Source organism: Salvelinus sp. IW2-2015, unplaced genomic scaffold, assembly GCF_002910315.2.
Source record: "Salvelinus sp. IW2-2015 unplaced genomic scaffold, ASM291031v2 Un_scaffold3615, whole genome shotgun sequence".
In the NCBI taxonomy this organism is placed as follows: domain Eukaryota; kingdom Metazoa; phylum Chordata; class Actinopteri; order Salmoniformes; family Salmonidae; genus Salvelinus; species Salvelinus sp. IW2-2015.
Genome location: NW_019944892.1, coordinates 29,256 through 38,056, shown reverse-complemented (window position 1 = coordinate 38,056; position 8,801 = coordinate 29,256). Strand labels below are relative to the sequence as shown.

Below are 8,801 nucleotides of genomic sequence, written 5' to 3'. Positions count from 1 at the left end.
TGGACGTAGGTCTTTTATTTATGGACGTAGGTCTTTCTATTTATGGACGTAGGTCTTTTCTATTTATGGATCGATAGGTCTTGTCTATTTATGGACGTAGGTCTTTCTATTATGAGCCTAGGCCGTTATCAGTATCTTACTGGTGCCATAAATACATAAACTAATGGCGGTCTGGATCTACAAATGTTTATATTTTTGTGAATAGATGTTGTTCAACGTCATCCTGGCTACCTGTTGTCATTTTGTCTCTACTACAACACTGTCAGGTGTAACGTACCTGTTGTCATTTTGTCTCTACTACAACACTGTCAGGTGTAACGTACCTGTTGTCATTTTGTCTACTACAACACTGTCAGGTGTAACGTACCTGTTGTCATGTCTCTACTACAACACTGTCAGGTGTAACTACCTGTTGTCATTTTGTCTCTACTACAACAACTGTCAGTGTAACGTACCTGTTGTCATTTTGCTCTACTCACACACTGTCAGATGTAACGTACCTGTTGTCATTTTGTGTCTACTACAACACTGTCAGGTGTAACGTACCTGTTGTATTTTGTGTCTACTACAACACTGTCAGATGTAACGTACCTGTTGTCATTTTGTTCTCTACTACAACATGTCAGGTGTAACGTACCTGTTGTCATTTTGTGTCTACTACAACACTGTCAGGTGTAACGTCCCCGTTGTCATTTTGTGTCTACTACAACACTGTCAGATGTAACGTCCCGTTGTCATTTTGTGTCTACTACAACACTGTCAGATGTAACGTACCTGTTGTCATTTTGTGTCTACTACAACACTGTCAGGTTGTAACGTACCCGTTGTCATTTTGTGTCTACTACAACACTGTCAGGTGTAAAGTACCTGTTGTCATTTTGTGTCTACTACAACACTGTCAGGTGTAACGACCTGTTGTCATTTTGTGTCTACTACAACACTGTCAGGTTGTAACGTCCCTGTTGTCATTTTGTGTCTACTACAACACTGTCAGGAACGTCCCGTTGTCATTTTGTGTCTACTACAACACTGTCAGATGTAACGTCCCCGTTGTCATTTTGTCTCTACTACAACACTGTCAGGTGTAAAGTACCTGTTGTCATTTTGTTTCTACTACAACACTGTCAGATGTAACGTCCCGTTGTCATTTTGTGTCTACTACAACACTGTCAGATAGTAACGTACCCGTTGTCATTTGTCTCTACACAACACTGTCAGATGTAACGTCCCCGTTGTCATTTTGTGTCTACTACAACACTGTCAGATGTAACGTCCCCGTTGTCATTTTGTGTCTTACTACAACACTGTCAGGTGTAAAGTACCTGTTGGCATTTTGTGTCTACTACAACACTGTCAGATGTAACGTCCCCGTTGTCATTTTGTGTCTACTACAACACTGTCAGATGTAACGTCCCTGTTGTCATTTTGTGTCTACTACAACACTGTCAGATGTAACGTCCCTTGTTGTCATTTTGTGTCTACTACAACACTGTCAGATGTAACGTCCCTGTTGTCATTTTGTCTCTACTACAAACACTGTCAGATGTAACGTCCCCGTTGTCATTTTGTGTCTACTTCAACACTGTCAGATGTAACGTCCCTGTTGTCATTTTGTGTCTACTACAACACTGTCAGATGTAACGTACCTGTTGTCATTTTGTGTCTACTACAACACTGTCAGATGTAACGGACCTGTTGTCATTTTGTGTCTACTACAACACTGTCAGATGTAACGTCCCCGTGTCATTTTGTGTCTACTACAACACTGTCAGATGTAACGTCCCCGTTGTCATTTTGTGTCTACTACAACACTGTCAGGTGTTAACGTCCCGTTGTCATTTTGTGTCTACTACAACACTGTCAGGTGTAACGTACCTGTTGTCATTTTGTGTCTACTTCAACACTGTCAGGTGTAACGTACCCGTTGTCATTTTGTGTCTACTACAACACTGTCAGATGTAACGTACCTGTTGTCATTTGTGTCTACTACAACACTGTCAGGTGTAACGTACCTGTTGTCATTTTGTGTCTACTACAACACTGCCAGATGTAACGTCCCCGTTGTCATTTTGTGTCTACTACAACACTGTCAGATGTAACGTACCTGTTGTCATTTTGTGTCTACTACAACACTGTCAGATGTAACGTCCCCGTTGTCATTTTGTGTCTACTACAACACTGTCAGATGTAACGTACCTGTTGTCATTTTGTGTCTACTACAACACTGCAGATGTAACGTACCCGTTGGTGTGTTCTAATGAGTTCCCTCTCTTCCTTACAGGAACTTCTAGTCTGGGACATGCAACTCTGGGAATCTCTTTGTAAAATAAAAACATGTCAAATGAATTCGTTTCAAGTGGCATCATTAGTACTTTAGTTTTGAGACTGGGATGGACAACTCCGGTCCTCTGCGGCCTAAAGTGGGGTCACTTTTTTTCCCTCCGTCAGCAAAACAGCATTCCAAACTGAAGATCTTGATTATTGTGGTGCGGTGTGTAAGTTGGGCTGGGGGAAATTTTGACACCAATCAGGCCCTTCGAGGACTGGAGTTGCCCATCCTTGGTCTCCTTGATTTGTTTTTGTTTTGGATCCCCATTAGTTCCTGTCAAGCAACAGCTACTCTTCCTGGGGTTTATATGGATCCCCATTAGTTCCTGCCAAGGCAGCAGCTACTCTTCCTGGGGTTTATTATGGATCCCATTAGTTCCTGCCAAGGCAGCAGCTACTCTTCCTGGGTTTATTATGATCCCCATTAGTTCCTGCCAAGGCAGCAGCTACTCTTCCTGGGGTTTATTATGGATCCCCATTAGTTCCTGCAAGCAGCAGCTACTCTTCCTGGGGTTTATTTATGGCACCCATTAGTTCCTGCCAAGCAGCAGCTACTCTTCCTGGGGTTATTATGGATCCCCATTAGTTCCGCCAAGGCAGCAGCTACTCTTCCTGGGTTTATTATGGATCCCCATTAGTTCCTGCCAAGGCAGCAGTACTCTTCCTTGGTTTATTATGGATCCCCATTAGTTTCCTGCCAAGGCAGCAGCTACTCTTCCTGGGGTTTATTATGGATCCCCATTAGTTCCTGCCAAGGCAGCAGCTACTCTTCCTGGGGTATATTACAGATCCCCATTTACTTCCTGCCAAGGCAGCAGCTACTCTCCTGGGGTTTATTATGGATCCCATTAGTTCCCGCCAAGGCAGCAGCTACTCTTCCTGGGTTTATTATGGATCCCCATTAGTTCCTGCCAAGCAGCAGCTACTCTTCCTGGGGTTTATTATGGATCCCCATTAGTTCCTGTCAAGGCAGCAGCTACTCTTCCTGGGGTCCAGCAAAATTAAGGCAGTTATACAATTTTAAAACATTACAATACATTCACAACACACTGTGTGCCCTCCGGCCTCTACTCTACTCCCACATATCTACAACACAAAGTCTATGTGTACATGTGTGTGTGTATAGTGGTAGTTATCGTTAACGAGCCCGACTTGAAGGCATGTTGCTTTCCCGGCCCAAATCCCCGTCGTTTGCGTGGAGAGAAGACTGAGAAAATGACGGCGAGGTCGGGCTGCCTTCTGAGAATTCGTAGGCGATATAATAACCCCCCCCCCCACACCCACACACACACACACCTTCTGTTCTACTAGCTAACGTGCAATCAGTGGAAAATAAATAAATCGACAACCGTCGAATACAGGACGAAAGATCGAATCGTACTACACCGGCTCCGACACTCATCGGATGTGGCAGACTTGCAAACTATTACAGACTACAAAGGGAAGCACAGCCAAGAGCTGGCCAGTGACACGAGCCTACCAGACGAGCTAAATCACTTCTATGCTCGCTTCGAGGCAAGCAACACTGAGGCATGCATGAGAGCATCAGCTGTTCCGGATGACTGTGTGATCACGGTCTCCGCAGCGATGTGAGTAAGACCTTCGAACAGGTCAACATTCACAAGGCCGCAGAGCCAGATGGATTACCAGGATGTGTACTGCGAGCATGCGCTGACCAACTGGCAGGTGTCTTCACTGACATTTTCAACCCTCCCTGTCCGAGTCTGTAATACCAACAGGTTTTAAGAAGACCACCATAGTCCCGGTACCCAAGAACACTAAAGTAACCTGTCTAAATGACTACTGACCCGTAGCACTCATGTCTGTAGCCATGAAATGCTTCGAAAGGCTGGTCATGACTCACATCAACACCATTGTCCCAGGCACCCTAAACCCACTCAGATTTGCATACCGCCCCAACAGATCCACAGATGATGCAATCTTTATTGCACTCCACACTGCCCTTTCACACCTGGACAAAAGGAACAGCTACGTGAGAATGCTGTTTATTGACTACAGCTCAGCGTTCAACAACATAGTACCCTCAAAGCTCATCACTAAGCTAAGGACCCTGGGACTAAACACCTCCCTCTGCAACTGGATCCTGGACTTCCTGACGGGCCGCCCCAGGTGTAAGGGGTAGGTAACTACACAGCCGCCACGCTGATCCTCAACACGGGGCCCCTCAAGTGTGCATGCTCAGCCCCCTCCTGTACTCTGTTCACTCATGACTGCACAGCCAAGCACAACTCCAACATCATTAAGTTTGCTGGTGACACCAGTGGAGGCCAAACATATTACCTTGATACCGGTTACCCCCGCACATTGACACTGACTCTGTACTGGTACCCCCTGTATACAGCCTCCACATTGACTGTACCGTAACACCCTGTATATAGCCTCCACATTGACTCTGTACCGTAACACCCTGTATATAGCCTCCACATTGACTCTGTACCGGTACCCCCTGTATACAGCCTCCACATTGACTGTACCGTAACACCCTGTATACAGCCTCCACATTGACTCTGTACCGTAACAACCCTGTTATACAGCCTCCACATTGACTCTTACCGGTACCCTCTGTATAAGCCTCCACATTGACTCTGTACCAGTACCCCCTGTATATAGCCTCCACATTGACTCTGTACCGTACCCCCCTTATATAGCCTCCACATTGACTGTACTCGGTACCCCTGTATATAGCCTCCACATTGACTCTGTACCGTAAATACCCTGTATATAGCCTTCCACATTGACTGTACCGTAATACCCTGTATATAGCCTCCACATTGACTCTGTACCGTAACACCCTGTATATAGCCCCAATATTGTTATTTACTGCTGCTCTTTAATTATTTGTTATTCTTATCTCTTACTTTTTTTGTGTATTTTCTTAAAACTGCAATGTTGGTTAAAGGCTTGTTAGTAAAGCATTTCACTGTAAGGTCTTCTACACCTGTTGTATTTGGCGTATGTGACAAATAACATTTGAATTACACCGGATATAACAGAATGACCCTAGCCCCCCGGCACAGACTATTGCAGCATAGACTGAGACGGGTGGGTCGGGGGACAATAGAAGGTGCACCTTCTGCTGGGGACAATAAAAGGCCTCTTTAAAATTTGCAGTTTTGTCACACAACACAATGCCACAGATGTATCAAGTTTTGATGGAGCGTGCAATTGGCATGATGACTGTAGGAATGTCCACCAGAGCTGTTGCCAGAGAACTGAATGTTATTTTCTCTACCATAAGCCGCTTCCATCGTCGTTTTAGAGAATTTGGTAGTATGTCCAACCAGCCTCACAACCGCGGACCCATTTAACGACACCAGCCAAGGACCTCCACATTCAGTTTCTTCACCAGCGGGATCGTCTAAGACACGCCACCCAGGCAGCTGGTAGAACTGGGGGTTTGCACAACTGAATAATATCTGCACAAACGTCCAAAAACTGTCTCAGAGAAGCTCATCTGTGATCTCATCGTCCTCACCAGGGTCTTGACCTGACTGCAGTTCTGCGTCGTAACCGACTTCAGTGAGCAAATGCTCACCTTCGCTGGTCACTGACACGCTAGAGAAGTGTGCTCTTCGTGGATGAATGCCGGTTTCAACTGTACCGGATGAATGCCGGTTTCAACTGTACCAGGGTGAATGCCGCTTTCAACTGTACCGGGTGAATGCCGCTTTCAACTGTACCGGGTGAATGCCGCTTTCAACTGTACCGGGTAGATGGCGTCGTGTGGGCAATCGGTTTTCTGATGTCAACGTTGTGAACAGAGTGCCTGACCAATGGGCACTATTCCTGGAAGTTGAAAATGTCTCAGTTCTTCCATGGCCTGCATAATCACGAGACATGTCACCCATTGAGCATGTTTGGGATGCTCTGGATTGACAGCGTGTTACAGTTCCCACTAATATCCAGCAACTTTGCACAGCCATTGAAGAGGAGTGGGACAACATTCCACAGGCCACAATCAACAGCCTGATCAACTCTGTGAAGGAGATGTCGCGCTGCGTGAGGCAAATGGTCACGCCAGATTCTGACTGGTTTTCTGATCCACGCACCTACCAAGCTAAGTGACCAACAGATGCATATCTGTATTCCCAGTCATGTGAAATCCATAAATTAGGGCTTAATGAATTTAATTAAATTGACTGATTTACTGAGGAACTGTAACTCTGTCACATCTTTAAAATGGTTGCATGTTTGCGTATATATTTTTGTTCACTGTAATTCATTGCCAAATCCAGACCCAGTCTGAGGGTTATCCATCTGTGATAAATTACAAATGGCCAGCTTTCACTTGGATAAAGTTGTAATTGAAGCTTTGTTGTAATGTTATTTTACTTCGTAGCAACATGTCCTAATAGACTATAAACACTGACACCTTTCAGCTGAAAAACATGTGATCTATTTTTTGGTTCCAACCAAACACCTCATTTGTTTACACGAGCAAAAGTGTTGTTTTTCGTTTCGCCACATTTCAAACACGGTGCATCTCGAGATTTCATCTGTCAAATAAGAGTTGAACAYGTTCCCAAATATTTCTTTCTACAGCCTCTTGCAGATGATCTCGTGCTTTATAGGAACCTTATTATCTCCTACCTTTCATGTCCTACAGTATATAAACAAAGTAACTTGTACATGTTTTTTTTGTGTTGGTTGCAGAATAAAGTGGTACACGTTCTGCTAAATATGTGACCAATACATTTGATTTGTAYGCAATAAAATAGTTTGATTAAAACGTTCACATGCTTTGCAAGAATAACGATTTCACTTAAATATATTTGGCGTGTAATCGTTACCCCAAACGGTTGCAAAACATATCATTTTAGCAACGAAAACTAGCGTTTCTATTGGACAGGTTCAGCAAACGGGGAGGGACCTATCTGAATCTGTATAAAACGTAACGTTTGAAAATGTGGCGCTGACTCGCCCGTGGATCGATGTTTCAACATTGTCTCAATGAAGAGTTCAGCGTTCGACTAGCCACGTGCGACATGCGCCGCAGTTACAAGCCTATTASAGTTGTATTATTATTAGATGTTATTTGTTTGATTTATTATTTTTGTCGTTTTTTATTGCAGAAAAATCAATATACATACAGGAAGTATACAAGCAGACAAGGATAACATATGATAGAGGGGTACAACAAATTAGTGATTATAACAAAGACCATAAATACACACTTATTGATTTGTTTTAACAGCTTTCTTATGAGAAGAATGTAGAATGGTCTTAATGTATTGATCCAATTCCTTCTAGAAAACACAAGAMGCGTGGTCTTTTTATTAGTGAATTTACATTTATGAATATGATATTGTTTTTCCGTATCCTTGTTATAGTTAAGGAAACCGAGCAGCACATTCTCCCATTAAAAACAAACAACAAAAGTCATCAAGAATATTAACAATTATAAAACTATGAATATCTTTCCATCATTTCTTTACATGTAGACAATGCCAAAATAAATGCAGAACTGTTTCTGAATACTCAACATAAAAATTAAAGTTAAGAGACTTCTTTGACCTTGTTAACAAGCAAGTATTTGTGTGGAAATAACCAGACTTTTTCCCCCACAGATATTATTGACTAATATATTCCAGTAAATTGTGACATAAGGAATGGACACAATATCCCTTTGAAATAAAGCCCGAATAGATCTGTTGTTCTGAGGGAGCAAGGAGAAACACATGTTTCCCTATTGGAGAGTCAACTAGATTAAGCGAGGGTAGGTCCAGAAGGTGAGGTCTGGCTACACCTCTATACAACATGAGAGTTCCAGATGGAATAGCATTAAAGACTATGGCGACCTCTCTAGGTGTAACAGGGATTTTTTTTGAAATCCTCATAATTAACAATCCTTCTAAATTAAAAAGTTGACTCACCAGCAGGATATGATTATTGAACCAGTTTCTTAAAAAATAAAGACTTGTTTCTATACAAAATATGCATATTATTCCAAATGAAATAGCTATGCGGGAAAAACATATGTTTATATATTAACAACCACGCTAAGACTACTTTTTGTAGGAACATTATCAATGTTATAGTTACTATGGTTACAAAGTAACTTACAATTGAAGCCACCAAAACGGGAAAAGTTGTATTCTTTAAGAATTGTTTTAGCCCAATTTACCTTTAAAGGTATTATTCAAAGTAGGAAAATCTAAAAAATGTAGACCACCATATTCATATGTGTTCCTAACGACAGATTTCCTAATATAATGTGTACGATTCTTCCAGATAAAGTGGAAAAGCATCTGGCTTTTTGTTGTCAAGATGTAGGGACCGGGCTGCAGAAGTAAGTCTGGAGATACCTTCAGCCTTAGAAAGCAATACTCGACCTTTCAAGGATAAATCCCTCTGCAACCAATGGTTCAACTTCTTTTTTGGGGGGTTTTCATTTTACATTTTAGTCATTTAGCAGACGCTCTTATCCAGAGCGACTTACAGTAGAGTGCATA

General features: G+C 42.7%; 1 long non-coding RNA gene across 1 annotated transcript in view; it reads left to right on the top strand.

Annotated features, from left to right (window-relative positions):
- The window catches only part of LOC112076190 (uncharacterized), a 10,962-nt gene extending 8,616 nt beyond the window's left edge, over nt 1-2,346 (top strand). The window contains exon 2 of the long non-coding RNA XR_011477634.1: nt 2,282-2,346. This is a non-coding gene — a long non-coding RNA (uncharacterized lncRNA). The remainder of the gene's footprint in view (nt 1-2,281) is intronic.
- The last annotated feature ends 6,455 nt before the right edge of the window (nt 2,347-8,801 follow it).